This window comes from Medicago truncatula, chromosome 2, assembly GCF_003473485.1.
Source record: "Medicago truncatula cultivar Jemalong A17 chromosome 2, MtrunA17r5.0-ANR, whole genome shotgun sequence".
Classification (NCBI taxonomy): Eukaryota; Viridiplantae; Streptophyta; class Magnoliopsida; order Fabales; family Fabaceae; genus Medicago; species Medicago truncatula.
Genome location: NC_053043.1, coordinates 50,540,665 through 50,558,981, shown reverse-complemented (window position 1 = coordinate 50,558,981; position 18,317 = coordinate 50,540,665).

Genomic DNA, 18,317 nt, shown 5'->3' with positions numbered 1-18,317 from the left:
CACCACTCGCTCTCATCTAACCATCTTGTTCTTGTTTTTTTTTTTTTTTAGGGATAACCATCTTGTTCTTGTTGATAAGCATCTGAATTGCTTCAAATAACACATTTGTTTCCCCTTCAATTGTCGACAATCGACATCTTTTTGAACTTTGTTCTGGCTAGAATAAATTCCCCTTCCCTGTTTTAAACACAAAAACCCAAGGAAACAATACCCGCTTCAAGATGAAAACTCATATCCACATTATATTTAAGATACGATAAATGCTAAAATACTCTCTTTTCAACACTCACTTAAACACTTTTTTTAATTGGAAGAAACATATGTGTTCCACCATTTTAAGTGAATTATATTTTTAAAGTGTAGGATTCACATTAATTTCACTCAATAAAATTGTGTGTGTTTAAATGAATGCTGAAAAAAGTTCATTAGTAATACTCCTCTTAAGACATCCTTAAGACACCCTTGTTTTTCCACCATACCTTATTGAAAGCTTAAAAGTTACAAAAACTTACCCCACCTTTTGATTAAGGACATGTCAACCTTTCCCATGCCATCAACCTAATCTCTCTATTATTAGAACCTTTATCCCACAAAAGACATTTAACTTTTTTTCAATATCACAAATTGATGGCTATAACGACTATCAAAACATTTTGAGTTATCATATCTATGTAGACTTGATAATATTTGAACTGTTCAATAATATTTTAGTGATAGAGTTTGAATAGTTGTTTGTAAGGTAAATGAGTTAAAAATCATGAAACTTAACATATTAAAATGTTGTGTTAGGATAAGATTTCGTTAAATATTTCTCTTATGCATCCTATTAATTGATTATATACTTATAGTGTTTTAATTATACCTTCACCTTTCATTTATGATATCTTTCTATGTACAAAAATAATGAGAGATCTATTGTACCTATTAGCTTCCAATTAATCTATACAATATCATTGAGTCCCGACGGTGGTTTATAATTATAAATCTAGCCATATGTCTAACAATTAACATCTATAAATAAAATTATTTCAGATCCATTAAGTAAAAATTATACGTCTAGCACTTTCTAAATTAAAAGTTCAATTTTTTGAGTTTCACATTAGAAAAGTATTACGTATGAAATATGTATGCTCCAAGCTTGCAAGCCTCTCCACTTTATTTGGCTTTCTTCCATACTGAACCGGCGTTGTAGTTGAAGCTCTGAGTGGGAGAGAGTTATTATTGAAAAAATGGAAGATAACCAATCCATAACGGTTGATTATTCTTCATCTTCTTCTATGTTCCTCAGTTTACCTCACTAATAATAATTGAAAATACTTCTTACTTGAACAAACATGGACATTAACTCTGCTTCGTTGACTTTACTGTTGTTTTCTACCTTGTCTCAAAAGTCCCACATCGACAAAAATAACCACCAAGGACAGCTATATATAAATTGACTTTACTGTTATTTGGATGCATGTTATTTTTAAATTTGTTAATTTATTTTTTGTAGATCTGTTACAACTGTTGAATTTTTTTTTTAATTTAAGTAGAAAGAAATTCAAAATTTGAATTACTGTGGAGTATAAAATAGTTGTATTTTTTTCTTTTAAATAGATGATGTTTTATACACTTAAACAATTTATTGGACAAAAAATATTAAAAAAAAGATAAAAACCAGAATTCTAATTTTTTTTTTTTTAACTTTTATTCCTTTTTTTACAAGAAACTGTTACCTTTTTAAAAAGTTTGTTTTTTTATTTTTTTAAAGAAAACTATTATTATTTAAAAACGTTTTAAATAATGAAACAGAATTTTAAATAAAAAAAATTGTTGTTATTACAAAAAAGAAATTAAGTTTTATTTAAAAAACATTTTCTTTTTTAATAATTATTATTTAAACAATTTTTTTAATGAAAATGCATTTTTAATCATAATTTTTTAAGCAACGGGTTGAGGTCTCTACTATAATTCAAGTAAACTATCGAATCATCTGCAATTCATTCCCACCTTGAAATACACATATGCAAATTAAAATCGTAAGCACACATGACGTAACGTGTGCTAGTTTATAGTTGACTTTCTCCCTCAAAATGAAAATCATTTCACATAAGAACCCACACACTTATGTATTTGAATCAAATGGGTTTGATAATAAAAATTCATAACTCATACTCATCAAACAATGTTGAAATAAATTTAACGATTTGAGTTCACCCACTTGTTATTTTTTTTTAAGTCCTTAACCAATTGAGCCGAATTGTTGATTCATTTTTTACTATAAAAAAGGTCACAAACACAGAAGCATAAATAGATAGATAAAAAAGAGTAAAAATAATTACTGGTAACATACATGTTTGCCCTACATTGCACAAATTTTCAAATTACAAAATGAGCTAACAAGAAATATAAAACCATAATTCAAGCAAAGGAAAAAAAAAAAGTTGAAATACAAAAAACAAGATTAGAAAATAAACAAAAAAATCTAGGTACCTATAAAAGGGGATTAGGGTTTAGTCTAGTCTCAAAAATCAACAACAATTATAAACTCAACAACATCAGATCTTCATCACAAATGTACACCAATCAATAAACCATGTTGCGTTTCATACACTGCTCATTACCAAGGATTCTGAACACGAGAGGAGCTTCCACTGTAGCGGCTCATTCATCACCAACATCCATAATCCGTTCAAAAGATGAGCGAATCCGGACTGTATGGGTTTCTGGCTTCCGTTTGATGCTTTCTTTAGAAGAAAGGAAAACTTTATTCTTGGGTCGGATCAAAGATCTATCGATTTTAGTGGAAAAGGAAAAGAGTGAGATAGGAACCAAGGTGTGAGGGATTACATCCAACCCTATCATCATGAACAACTAAGGTTGACACATACCTTGCACACGAGCAACGAATTTGAGGTAGTAATGATATACTCCTAATATAATGAATGTGTGTGTTTGTGTGCTGGGTTGTTGTTTTCAATTTTTAATGTGTGTGTTTTTGTCATTTTTATCAATACACTAACTTGATAGTAAGTCATATTAAAAACAACTTATGTGCTGGGTTGTTTTTATTTTTTTTTATTTTATTATTATCATGTTGTAACAAAAAAAAATCAGGGATTAATATGGGTCTCTAATTTGGCTTACTATCATTAACAACTTGATATAAGTTAAAGTATTTCTCTTTTTTTATGTGTCCTCTTTTTAAAAGAAAGTTATCTCAAATTATTTGACCATTTTACAATATTAATGCAACATTTGTTTTTTTTTTTCATAAACATTATTTTATTTATTGCATTTCAATCCTCTATAATTATTCAACTAACTATTATTAATAAGAGTGATTTAGTAAATGATATATATTTTACTACTATTGAAAAATACTATTAATCTTTCCTAAATACCCATGTAAAAGTCAAATTAAACAACTATTTTGAGACGGTAACGGTATAATTTGATCCTAAATTTGGTCTCAACCCACATATTGTCTTGATTTAGTTATAATGCATATTGTCTTTACAGATTAACCTGATAGACACCGGTTTCCAACCCACATTTACCTTAGATATTTAAATCGCATTCTCTGTTGTTGATGCTGGTATTCTTGTTCTCTCTAGTGTACCTGAGGAACGCACGGTGTGTAACCACAAGAAATCTGATAATTACACATGAATATGTAAGTTTTAGGATATACTCCCTCCGGTCCTATTTATAAGAGAATTTTGGGTCAACAAAAGTTGATGTATCTAGTTAAAAATTCAGTCCAAATACATTCACTTTTGTTGACCTAAATTTCTCTTATAAATAGGACCGGAGGTAGTATGTTATTATATATTTCAAGTTTATATGTATATAGTATACATTGAATATGTATGTTTTTATTTTTTTTAAATGCATGTTGAATATATGTTTTTCTTTATATTATGATGATATGTTTAATTATATATTTATATTCTATAATTGTTTATATCATTGTATGTTATTTTTAGATCTGTTAATTTATTTTTTGTAAATATGTTACAATTGTTAAACTTTTTTTAAAATTTAAGTAGAACTTCAAAGTTTGAATTACTGTGAAGTATAAAACAGTTGTATTTTTTTCTTTTAAATAGATGATGTTTGATACACACTTAAACAATTTAATAGACAAAAATGTTAAGAAAGATAAAACCAAAATACTATTTTTTTTTTTTTTCAAAACTTTTACTCTTTTTTTGATAAGAAATTGTTACTCTTTTAAAACGTTTGTTTTTTTTGTTGTTGTTTTTTTTAATGAAAACTATTATTTATTTAAAAACATTTTAAATAATAAAATTTTTGTTGTTCTTACAAAAAAGAAATTAAGTTTAATTTAGAAAGTTAGTTTTATTTAATAAACGTTTTCTTTTTTAATAATTGTTATTTAAACAATTTTTTTGAATGAAAATACATTTTTAATCATAATTTTTTTTAAACAATTGGTTGAAGTCTCAATTATAATTGTTTCCAAGAAAACTATTGAATCATCTGCGATTCCTTCCCACATTAAAATATACATATGTAAATTAAAATCATAAGCACACATGATATAGCATATGTAGTTTATAATTGCTTTTCTCCCTCAAGATGAAAATCATTTCACATAAGAACCCACACACTTATATGTATTGGAATCAAATGGGTTTGATAATAAGAATTAATAACTCATACTCATCAAACAATGTTTAAATAAATTAAAGATTTGAGTTCAATCACTTGTTTTTTTTTTTTTTTAAAGTCTGTTAACAAATTGAGTCCAATTGTTGATTCATTTTTTACCACAAGAAATCAAACCATAAAAATAGTCACAAACACGGATAGATAGATAGAAAAAAGAGTGAAAATAGCATGTACTGATAACATACACGTTTGTCCTATATTGCACAAATTTGCAAATTACAAAATGAAAACCATAATCCAAGCAAAGAAAGAAAAGAAAATAATAAAAAGAAAAGAAGTTGAAATACAAAAAACAAGGTGAGAAATAAACAAAAAAATCTGGGTACCTATAAAAAGGGAATAAGGTTTAGCCTAGTAAAAAATGCAACAACAGTTATAAACTCAACAACACCAAATCTTCATCACAAATCTACACCAATCAATAAACCATGTTGCATTTCATCCACCGTTCATTCATCACCAACATCCATTATCCGTTCAAAAGAAGAACGAATCCGGAATGTATGAATTTCTGGATTTCGTTTAATGCTTTCTTTTGAAGAAATGAAAGCTTTATACTCGTGTCGGATTGAAGATCTATCGATTCTTGTGGAACATGAAGAGAGTTAGATAAGAACAAGGGGTGTGAGGGATTACATCCAACTCTATCATCAGGAACAACGAAGGTTGACACATACCTTGCAGAGGAGCAACTGATGACACATACCTTTACACAGGAGCAACTGATTTGAGATATTAAAGATATACTCCTAATATAATGAATGTGTGTGTTTGTGTGTTGAGTTGCTGTTTTCAATTTATAATGTGTGTGTTTTTGTCATTACACTAACTTGATAGTAAGTCAAATTAAGAACAACTTAAACCAGTGACTAAAACAAGTCTCTAATTTGGCTTACTATCATTAACAACTTGATATAAATTAAAGTATTTCTATTTTTTTATTTGCTCTTTTTTTTAAAAAGTTATCTCAAATTATTTGACCATTTTACAATATCAATGCAACATTTGTTATCTTTTTTCCCATAAACATTCTTTTATTTATTGCGTTACAATCCTCTATAATTATTCCACTAACTATTCTTAATAAGAGTGATTTAGTAAATGACACATATTTTACTACTATTGAAAAACACTATCAATCATTCATAAATACCCATGTAAACCTGAAATTGAACAACTATTTTGAGACGGTGACGGTATAATTTGGTCCTTAATTTTTTATATATATATATATATATATATATATATATAGTTTTTGGTTTGGTTATAATGCATATTGTCCTGACAGATTAACCTAATAGACACTGGTTTTCAACCCACTTTTACCTTAGATGTTCAAATCGCACTCTTTGTTGCTGATGTTGGTATTCTTGTTCTCTCCGTGTTCCTGAGGAACACATGGTGTGTAACCACATGAAATCTGGTAATTACACAGGGATATGTATGTTTTAGGATATTATGTTGTTATTTTTAAGATATATGTTTTATATGTTTCAAGTTTATTTGTAGAGTATATGTTGAATATGTATGTTGTTTTTTTTCTTCTAAGAAATGCATATTGAATATATGTTTTTCTTTATATTATGATGATAAGTTTAGTTATATACAGCTTCATGTTATTTTTAGATCTGTTAATTTATTTTTGTAGATAAGTTACACCTGTTGATTTTTTTTTTTTTTTTTAAATTTAAGTAGAACTTCAAAGTTTGAATTAACGAGAAATACAAAACAGTTGTATTTTTTTTCTTCTTTTAAATAGATGATGTTTTATACACATAAACAATTTATTAGACAAAAATGTTAAAAAAAGAAAAAGGCAAAATACTATTTTTTTTTTTTAAACTTTTACTCCTTTACTGACAAGAATCTGTTACTCTTTTAAAACGTTTTTTTTTTTAGAGAAAACTGTTATTATTTAAAAAGATTTTAAATAATGAAAAATAATTTTAAATAATAAAAAAAAACAGTGGTTGTTACAAAAAAAAAATTAAGTTTAATTTAGAAAATTATTTTATTTAAAAAACGTTTTCTTTTTTAATAATTGTTATTTAAACAAATTTTTTAAATGAAAATGCATTTTTGATTATACTCCCTCCGTCCCAAATTGTATGACGTTTTGGGCATTTCACACATATTAAGAAATGCAATTAATATTGCGTGAAAAAAAAAGATATTATGAGTTGTTTTACAAAATTATCCTTAATAAATAATATGGGAAAGATAAATGAAAGAATTGAAAGAAGAGATAATAATAAATAGTTAAGGTTACAATTGGAAAAGTAACATTAATGTTGCATTGGTACTGTAAAGCGACATATAATTTGGGACAATTTTTTTTCCTAAAGCGACATACAATTTGGGATGAAGGGAGTAGTTTTTTTTAAGCAACGGGTTGATGTCTCTACTATAATTGCTTCCAAGAAAACTATTGAATCATCTGCAATTCTTTCCCACCTTGAAATACACATATGCAAATTAAAATCATAAGCACATATGACTTAACGTGTGGTAGTTTATAGATTCCTTTCTCCCTCAAAATGAAATTCATTTCGCATAAGAACCCACACACTTATATGTATCGGAATCAAATGGGTTTGATAATAAGAATTCATAACTCATACTCATCAAACAATGTTTAAATAAATTAACGATTTGAGTTCAATCACTTATTATTGTTTTTAAGTCCGTTAACCAATTGAGCCCAATTTTTGATTCATTTTTTACCACAAGAAATCAAACCATAAAAAAATTTACAAACATAGATAGATAAATTAAAAAAGAGTAAAAATAATATGTATCGGTAACATACACATTTGTCTTTTTTATTTATTTATTTATTTTTTGGTCAAGTAGCCTAGTGGCTAGAGCTCACACAATTTAATTGTGGAGAAGTGGAGTGTCCGGGGTTCGAACCCCGGCTCCTGCATATAATATGCAATATCCCTACCAACTGAGCTAAGCTCACGGGAATTTTATCTTTTTTATTTTATTTGAGAGAATATACATTTGTCTTATATTGCACAAATTTGCAAATTAAAAAATGAGCTAGCAAGGAATATAAAACCATAATCCAAGCAAAGAAAGAAAATAAAATAATAAAAAGAAAAGAAGTTGAAATACATAAAACAGGGTGAGAAAATAAACAAAAAAATCTCGGTACCTATAAAAAGAGGATTAGGGTTTAGTTTAGTCTAAAAAATCAACAACAATTATAAACCCAGCAGTACCAGATCTTCATCACAATTCTACACCAATCAAATAAACCATTTTGTGTTTTATTCGCCTTTCATTACAAGGATTCTGAACACGAGATGAGCTTCCACCGCAGCGTTTCATTTATCATCAACATCCATAACCCGTTCCAAAGAAGAGCGAATCCAAAATATATGGGTTTATGAATTTTGTTTGATGCTTTCTTTAGAAGAAAGAAAAGCTTTATAATACTTCTTAAATGAACATGGAAATCAAATCATTTTTGATTTCTCATTTAATTTTACTTTTACCTGCTGTTTTTCTTTTTTTGACTTTACAACGAGAAGTGTCTACCTTGTCTCTTAAATGATGTCAAACTCAAAAGTCCCACAACAGCAACAATAGAAGAAAAATGGCATTTTATGAAAAGAAGTATGGTGCGAGATTCACAAAATCATATGTTATTAGTTTATTTAAAAAAAGTAGGGTTAAATATGTTTTTGGTCCCTATAAATATACCAATTTTTTGTTTTAATTCCTCTAAAATTTTCCTTCAACTTTTAGTCCCTATAAAATTTTCAATCATTACTCTTAAAATAGTTAGACCTATTTAAATCAAAGTCTAACTTAATCCGACCTACTTTCATCTCTATCAATATAATCCTCTCAACAAATGCACTTCTATATAATAAAAAGAAAATGCTAAAGTGTACAACACATCTCTCGTGCAAATCCCAGAAATGAGTGCTACTCTCTTGAATTTTAATTTTTTTTTTCTTCAAAATTTTAACCATGCTATATCTTTAAGATAACAATTTACATGAATTTGTTACTATTATTGACTCTGATGGTAGTACTGGAAGTGTGATCTTACATCACAACGCTCCATGTGGTTAAAGTGTGGATGTGTAGCCTCCATTTTCGACCTAACTATCAATCTGCCAATTATAAATGGTGATTTTGCTGAGGTGGTTTTCAGGTTGTGGCAGCAACCAATTCTCACTCCGGAGAGGAGTGACAACAACGACAATGACACTGGCATCGATGGCAACAATGACAATGCTTGCCGCTTGTGTTATCGTATAAGTGGTGAGACGGTGTCAGGTACTCACATGCTGGCAAGAAACAATTACGCAGGTGTGACACACCTTGCAAAAAAAGAAAATTGTGAATGCCGAAGCCTGAGTACACCATTCACTACAGACTAGTTGCGTATGGATTCAAGGATAATTTCATTTATGTAGAAGCAAACAAATTTATTAGAACAAAATATCCAGTCTGCAAAGTTGCAGAAAGAATAGAACCGTCAAACTCTAACTTACGAAGGATGCTACAAAACCAGCTTAACACGGAAGCGAAAAGAATTACAATGCAAAGAAACAAACGAATAGCCTCATGCATGACAACCAGGGCAGACTGTAGAAAGAATGATCTCCACACAAAACATCTCAAGCAATTATGACAGACCTGAAATCTGTCCAGAATAAACTGCGACAAATCAGAAATGTATCGCTACTTTGGACAGCAGAAAACACAGTCAAATAAACCCCAAACTAGCACTTGCATTCAAGCATCATTGAGATATTTTATGTTATAATCAAGACTATTCAATTTCTCCTGCTCAGCCAACTTACGTGTACCCTAAATGGTCTGTTATGAAATAGTTTTCCATTTCTTGCTTTCCAAATACTCAAAACACAAGCATTCTATTTGAAAATGACCCAATGAATTGATCTAGATCTGCCAACCAATCCCTTTAAAAAAGCAGTAGATATGTTGAGTTGAGTCACCTGCAAATTGAATAGCAAACACTTGCAAACACCGATTCTACACCACCGCAATCACAGACAAACTGCTCCAGCCCCTAATTAATCACTCCATTCCTAAGAGACAGTTTTTAGTACCTAATATAAACAATCAATAATCCAATCCACGAATTCAGACACTAGAGCATATTTTAAGATATTGAAATCTCATAATGATACACTCTACTAAAAATAAAGTAGTGACTACTGTGTCTTTCAGTTAGGAAGACAAAATAATAGTTAGCAGATAAGATAACAGAAACCATTTTTAACAAATCATCAAATTATAGAGCATAAAAAATTGCCAGCATTTGTTGATCCATTGTCCAACACATTGATTTGACCAAAGATTTTGCTTTGCAAATTGGACACATGAATCCAACAGAATTTTATTGTATGTTAGAATCAACTTGTTAAACTCTATTCTGCACCATAGACATGCGATTGTGAGCTGATTTTGTTAATGCATGCATATAATACTTGTAGGAACATTCCTTCTGTTTTTCAAAATGATAAGTTATGCCTTATACTTATACCTTGTCTGAGCTGAAGGAACAAAAAGACTCACATTTATTTCTTTGTCTAATCAACAACCGCAATTTCTGAAATATGAATCAGAGGAACAATATGGTTCCATGACAGAATCCACTATGACTGGAGGAGACTTTTCTGCTCTCAGGACATTAAACTGGCACTCAAACTTCCCACCCACCATTAATTATAACACCGTCAGGGTCAGAAACAATGAACCAAGTCGATATTGTAAGTACACATCCTTCTCATCAAAGGTCATTCTGCATTAAGGAGTCATCTAAAAAATGTTTTTTGTTTGGTCATCAACATGAAACTGCATTTGTAGGACTTGAATTCACACGGTAAAAATATTTTAACCGTTCGATTAATGAAGATCGGAAGTCTCTTATTCTAACTTCACCAAGTTGTGTATTCATTCATATTCATAAGGATGATGTAAAGGAAATAATGAATCGACCCAGGATTTATTGGACAAGTTCTGTAAATTTATTCCATATATTGTAACAAAAAGAATAGCATAGTGGAAGATATTCATTTGTTAGGTAGGGGTTGATTCACCTACAATTAACGGTTGCTTCACATTTTCATTCATGCCTATTAACAAAAGCCATTGCGCATAATAGAATGAGTTCATCAAATAAATTTTTGAGTGGAAGAAGATGGACTAACGTTGATTGATGTGTTTTTGGGTTTGAATATCTTGATGATTTTTTTTTTATTTGTAAAATAGTCTTGCATACGTGGAATGACACATTAACGTCTAATGTTGCAAATTGTTTAATCATAAAATTTGATGAAGGGGACTTATTTGATGCAAGTTAAGTAAATTGAGAGGCTCTAAAACTATTTCGAATAATTTAAGGACCAAATTGATCGACAAACAAAAATTTAATGACTAACAAAGTTAATCACAACCAAAATTGTAGATTAGAAAATGGAAGATCGAAATCTCGGATTTAGAAAAATAAGAAGACAAAAACTGCAATTAAGTATATACTCTTTTATCCCGTGGTTGGTCCAATCCATCAATATCAAGGACAGGTTAGATTAAAATTATTAAAAGCAAATTTTTTGTTTAGCCAACCCACAATTTAGTTCGGACTAGGCTCATTTAACACTTCTAGATCTATTAACAAAATTTTATGGAAGCATCACATAGGGAATAATATATATGTAACTAGAGTACCAACTTTTCACTACTTATATTCTAATGTTACTTACAAATTCCACTAACATCACGTAGAAAATTTATATTGCAACACTTGATCTTCATGGATGTATATTTTTGCTTCTTTAAGAGGAGGAAACTCTATTAGTTGCATGGGATTGGACAGTCACGGTTACCATGTAATATCACATTCTAGTTTGAATCAAGTTTATGAGGATAAACCTGCAAAAACTCATCATTAAAAACGATGCATCTCTTTAGAGAAAGAATAAAATGAAGGTGAGAAAGACACAAGAAGGGGGGGGGGGGGGGGGGGGGGGTTGAATTGTGTTTTCTTTTTCTCTCTTAAATTAAACTTCTTCTGATAAACCTTCAGAAGCAGTTTGTGAGTGCTTCTGATGAATTGATCAGAATTAGATGTGCAGCGGAAAAGAACAGAGTAGAGAAAAGAAAGACTAAGACACAAGCAGTTATCCTGGTTCCTTCCACAACACGGAAGTAGTCTAGTCCCCCTTGCACTTCCAAGGAGATTTCACTATAATCAAAGAGATTACAACTGCTCAATACTTTCTAAGTATGAGACTTCACAAAGATGCTCAAGCACACACGCAAGAGACTTCCAATGCTCAAGCACTAAGCAAGAGACTTATAATGCTCAAGCACACAGGCAAGAGACTTCTGATCAAACAAAAATACAGAGAATTGAGTTTGACTTGAACACTTGATATACAATCAGTGGTGTTCTCAATACAATACAGTAAAGACTCTAGACTTTGAATTTCTAAGATGTATCAAATCAGTGCAGAAATTCAGTGTGCTTTGTAGAATCAATTTGACAGAGTTTTGGCGCTTTTTAACTTGTATATATCTATCTGCTATCTTCAAGTCTTCACTCCTTTATATAGAGGCGTGAAAGAGACGTTGAGATAATCAGCACGTTCAAAGAGTCGTTTGAAATCCTTTAATCATCCACCAGTAGTCCTTTGCCTGATTTGGGTGTAGTCCTTTGAAGAATAAGCTTCAAATTCATTCCCATCTTGAAGGCGCACATTCTGCAGGCAAGGCTGTTGTCTTGTCTTGTAGCGTAGACAAAAGTAGAGTAGTGGAGGTAGTGGTTGTACACTTGTACTTTGTCAACTCTAGTAAAGAGAGACAAGTGCTCAGTGCTATCCATATATCCGTTGGAACCTCCCTTTCGATTCTTTGTTCTTCTTGGATAAGACTGAATTGAGAAACAACTACTTTGAATCTTCAGTTTGATTGAGGGATCAAATGCAGCTTCTGGTGAAGATATTTTGCTTCTGATGAAAAACCTTGCTTCTAATGATCTTCTGCTTCTGATGACGTCATCACTTCAGAAGCACTCTGAACTTCAGGAGCGTTTTTCTTCAGACGCTTAGGATTTCTTTTTCTTTCCATTGTTCTTCCAGGACTTGTTGAAATTACTTTACTAGCCTTTTGTCCTGTACACTTGAACAATTATTAGTAATAACCAGTTGACAATTTTTAATACCTTGTTATCATCAAAACTCAATAAGGTTCATTGTGAAACACATTTTGTTCTAACAATCTCCCCCTTTTTAATGATGACAAACACTAGTATTTAAAATGTTCAATTGTTGTTGATCTAATTAATAAGTTGACTATTGGGATAGAGGTTTGTAAGCTCCCCCTGAGTCTAATAGATCTTTAAGGTGAGGTTTGTAAGCTCCCCTTGAGTTCTATTCTTATTAATTAAATTTCAATAAAATATTTATAAAAAATAAATATCAGAAGTGTTTTAAAGTGGTTATAGTGGGGCTCAGTGCCTTAAAAATACTATACATTTACTCCTCCTTTTGTCATCAACAAAAAGAATAAGAACAAAAGAAAGAGTAGCAGAGCATATAACCATATAAAAACATAAGATGTATCAAAGCATAAGACATTAAAAACAATAAATATCATCAGAATTAAAAGTATAGAACATATGATTTAATAAACAATGATAATATTTATAAAGAAGAGTTAAGATACAAGGATAAAGCTACTAAGAACAAAAGTAAAAAAAAAAAAAAAGCTAGAATTGGGTGTGCAACTAAGGTTGGGCTTGCTTATACAACTGCTCTAAGAGATATCTGATCTGATCATCCTTCTTCTGAAGTAGCTCATCCTTTTCCCTTAATTTTCTCTTATGCCCAGCATGAATTCTTGCAGCTCTTGTGATGTATTCTTCCTCTGGGTAGAAGGGAGTGATATCCAGCAGAGGCACATAATTCAGCTCTTTTCCCTTGTCTGCTTCATGCATATCATCCAACAGCTTCTGAAGCATTGCAGAGTGAGATGAAACACACTTGGTTCTGAGCTGACTCATCAGATCAGTGAAGCTCTTCTGCAGATCCATCCACTGATCATAATAGTGAATAGAAGGTACAGGAACTGTTCTGCGAAGAATCAGTGTCTGAATCTCCTCACTAAGTCTGATCAGCTGTTCCTCTATATACTCAGTTTCAAGGATAGTGTCAGGAATGGGTGAGGGTTGAGTTTGAGTTGTAGTTGATGAGGAGGGTTGGTCAGAAGTTAAGTCTATTATGGTAGGTGAATTTGGTTGTTGTTGTTGTTATGTTGGTTGGTCAGAAGTTGTTTGTTGGTCAGGAGCAACTTGTTCAGAAGCAGATTGTTCCTGAATAGTTTGCTCAGGGATGGTTTGGGTTTCTGTTTGGGTTTCTTGTTGGTTTTCCAAAACAGTCTTTTCAGGGACTGTTCTAGAGGCCTTTGTGGGTGTTGGTTGCATTTCACCACCTAGATGTTTTTCTAAGTTGTGAATGGTTGAGAATTCTTGTTGTTGGGGGGTTTCTGAAGTAGTTGCTTCTGAAATTACTTCAGAGGCTTTTTGTGGGGTTTGGTTATGTGGTGAGTTTCCTTGTGTAGGTTCTGGGTTGGGTTGAGGCTGTTGTATACTAACAGGTTCTTCAACTACTGGATAAAGAGGATGTGAAGCAGGCAAATTGAATTTTTCGCAGAGTTTAATTCTGTTTTTGGAAAATTCAATTTGTGTCTGTTCAAAGTCAAAGGTTCCTAAGTCTGTTAGTTTTGTTGGTTTGATGTTAAGGAGGTTATCTATGTTTTTGTTCAGGTTTAGTTCATCAGATTATGTTGATGAATCTGATGAGGGTGAAGAAGGTGGAGTAGGAAAGGTAGGAATCTGAGTATTAGATGGAGCATTAGATGGATTACCTGAAGAAAGAGGTTCTGACTGAGGTGCTTCTGGACCTGTTGTAGAAGGATCTGATGAAGTGACTCCTGAAGCTTGCTTATTTTTCAAGGCTTGAGTCAGCAGGGATGCTCCAAGCTTAATGGATTCCATATCAGAAGCCATAGCAGCAAGAGTAGGATCTGGTTCATACCCTGCAGCCTTGAGTTGATCTTCTCTTTCTTTTTCAAAGACTTCCTTCAACTTCTTCTTCTCTGAGATTCTGGTTCTGGCATACTCATCAGCCTTTTTGAGTTGAATCTCAGATGCTTCAAAACTGGGCATGACTACAGGCTCAGTGTTGATAGTCCTTTTCATTTTCTTAGGACTTGAGTCCTCATCCCAGTTCTCTGCCAGTTCTTCTAGTATTTGCTCTTTACGTCCCTCAGCTGTCTTCAGATTTCTGGTTATTTCAGACCTCTTCCTTTTGATGGTCTGAAGAGCAGCTTCTCTTTTCTTTTTGGGACTTGGAGGCTTTTCAGAAGCAGCTTGATCAGAAGCAGCTTGTTCAGAACCAGTTTGTTCAGAAGCAGGCTGTTCTGCTGTTTCTTGAGCTCTCCTTGTCCTCTTCCTGATGAGAGGGATTTCATCCAATTCCTCCATTTCTTCCTGAATGGTGAACATAGCAGGTTTTTCTTTCTTGGCTTTCTGATGCTTCTGAGCACCCTTCTCAGTAGCATCATCAGCAAGGTATTCTTCCTTGGTGATCTGCTTCTTCTTGGACTTTCTACCTTTAGCCACAGGCAGAGCACCACCATACATCTCCTCAGGAACATCCTTCAAGCTGATTTTCTCGTTGTAGGTTTTGTAGAAGTCCATGATGTATGCCCTTTGAACATCCAGAGGATCCTTCTTGCATATATGAATCTCATTAGAGACTAGATCAGATATGACATCAGATTCATGCATATCTGTATCTAGTTTCTTGCAAGTTGAGATCAGTCTCATATTGACCAGAGTTGCCCCATTTATTATTTTTCCTGTGACTGCTCCCAGCTTCTGATTGTCATAAATGCCCACATCCTTCAGGGCACTTAGGATTCCTCCTTCCTGAAAGATTATAGAGAGCAGCCTTCCATAAGGAACGAACTTTCTGTTCTCCATCTGACTCTTCTTGAGTTCCTTGATCATGTACTTAAACATGTACTTGGGAACATTCATTGTTGTTTCCTGAGTGATGGTGTGATGCAGAAAGACCTTATGACCAAGAGAGGGTTGATCATTTCCTCCACCCTTGGGAAAGATATTTTCATTTTGGATCTTCAGAAGCATCTTCTTCTCCATGCTTAAGGTGCTGTAGGGCTTAGCAACCTTTGATCCGTAGATAGTGTTATTCACAATTTCCTTCCAAGGGCTTGTTCTGGGGTTAGGAATCTCTTCTCCATCGTACGTCCCAGCAGCATCCCTTCTCATGGCTTGAGCAATCACTTGCTCATTGATGGAAACTGGAATGCCCATGACAGATGATCTAATCTCAGTCCCCGTGAAGGCGAGTAGACCCATTTCTTCTCTGGTTTTTCCCTCCAGGGTAGGATTAACCAGAATCATCTGAGCTTCTTCCTGTTTAGCAGCAATTTTATCATAAACTGAAGCTCTTACCCAGAATTGTCTGACCAGCACTTCATAAGTAGGACCATTGAGAAGACTGAAGTAACCCATCAACTTCTGCTTCTTGTAGAATCTTACCAAATCGCATCCATGGTGAGTTAGAGAAGCAAAATCCACTGGATTTTCCGCTTGAATGATCAACTCCCATTCTTCGATCGACATGGTTCTTCCTTTTATCTCATACGCAGGAGTATCTATATCCATATTTGAAGATGAACCACCAGCAGAACTTGAAGATGCCATTGATTTGAAGTAGTTTTAGGGTTCTAAGGTGTTTTGAGAAGATGAGTGAATGCGTTTACTTTCGCAGAGGGTTGAGGAAAAAAATAGAAAGTGTTTGTTGTGAAGTGAGTAGTGTGTGTTTGTTTTAAGTGTTTTTATTAAAACGTTTGCAATTCAGAACAGACAAACAAACATAGCATTAATGACAAATTGGGGGCGCGTGATAGTATATTTAAAACCAAGTAAAACATCATTGCCCTTTTTGTTATACTCCAATACAAATAGACCACGTCAGAGACTTTTCAGAAAACTAACCTTTGGGTAATGGGACAGTTGTCACATAAAGTAACTGCCAACGTTCCCACTAGCCTTGCTATTCAGAAGCAAATGATACCTTTTCTGAAGTATTAGTGCTGACGTCATCTTCAGAAGCAAATTTTCCTCAGAACCTCAGTTAAGAGCTTCTGATGGATCAGCTGCTTCTGAATAAACTTCAGAACCAAAAACTTCTTATTCAGAGGCCAACAATTTTTCAATCAGACACAAAGTGCATGTTCAAATTTTTCTTAATAAAATCAAATCTTTCAACAGATAAAGGTTTTGTAAATATATCAGCCCATTGATGTTCAGTATCAATGAATTGTATATCTAAAATCCCTTTTTGAACATAGTCTCTGATAAAATGGTGTTTGATCTCAATATGCTAGGCTCTTGAATGTAGAATTGGATTCTTTGACAAACAAATAGCAGCAGTATTATCACAAAAAATGGGAATACTGTTAGCATTAATCTGATAGTCTTCTAACTGATGTTTCATCCAAAGTAGTTGTGTACAACAACTTGCAGCTGAAATGTATTCTGCTTCTGCTGTAGACATAGCAATTGTTGCTTGTCTTTTGCTTGCCCAGGATATCAGATTTTCTCCCAGGAATTGACAATTTCCACTGGTTGATTTTCTTCCAATCCTGTCACCAGCATAATCAGCATCACAGAATCCAATCAACTTGTAATCTAGGGATTTCCTATAAAGGAGTCCAAGATTAGTTGTTCCTTTCAAATACCTGAAGATTCTCTTAACAGCAGTTAAATGAGATTCTCTAGGATCTGATTGAAATCTTGCACACAAGCATACACTGAATAAAATATCAGGTCTAGATGCAGTGAGGTATAACAGAGAACCAATCATACCTCTGTACAGCTTCTGGTCTACTACTGTTCCAGTATCTTCTTTGCTTAAGGTGCAGGTTGGATGCATTGGAGTGTTCATCACTTTACAATCTTCTAGCTTAAACTTCTTCAGAAGTTCCTTTGTATATTTTGTTTGATGAACATATACTCCTTCTTTACTTTGGTTGATTTGAATTCCAAGAAAGAACTTCAATTCTCCCATCATACTCATTTCAAATTCATCCTGCATTAACTTAGAGAATTCTTTTCAAAGAGATGCATTAGTAGAACCAAATATTATATCATCAACATATATTTGCACAATCAAAATGTCTTTCTTAAGAGTCTTTCTGAAGAGTGTTGTGTCAACTTGTCCTCTTTCAAAATCATTTTTGATTAAGAAATTACTTAGTCTATCATACCAAGCTCTGGGAGCTTGTTTCAAGCCATATAGTGATTTCTTAAGTTTATAAACATGGTCAGGATGCTTAAGATCCTCAAATCCAGGAGGTTGTTTCACATAAACTTCTTCTTCAATGACACCATTAAGAAAAGCACTTTTGACATCCATTTGATACAATATTATGCCATGATTAATTGCATAGGATAGAAGTAACCTGATTGCTTCCAATCTTGCAACTGGAGCAAATGTTTCAGTGTAATCAATGCCTTCTTGTTGACTGTAACCTTGAGCAACAAGTCTGGCTTT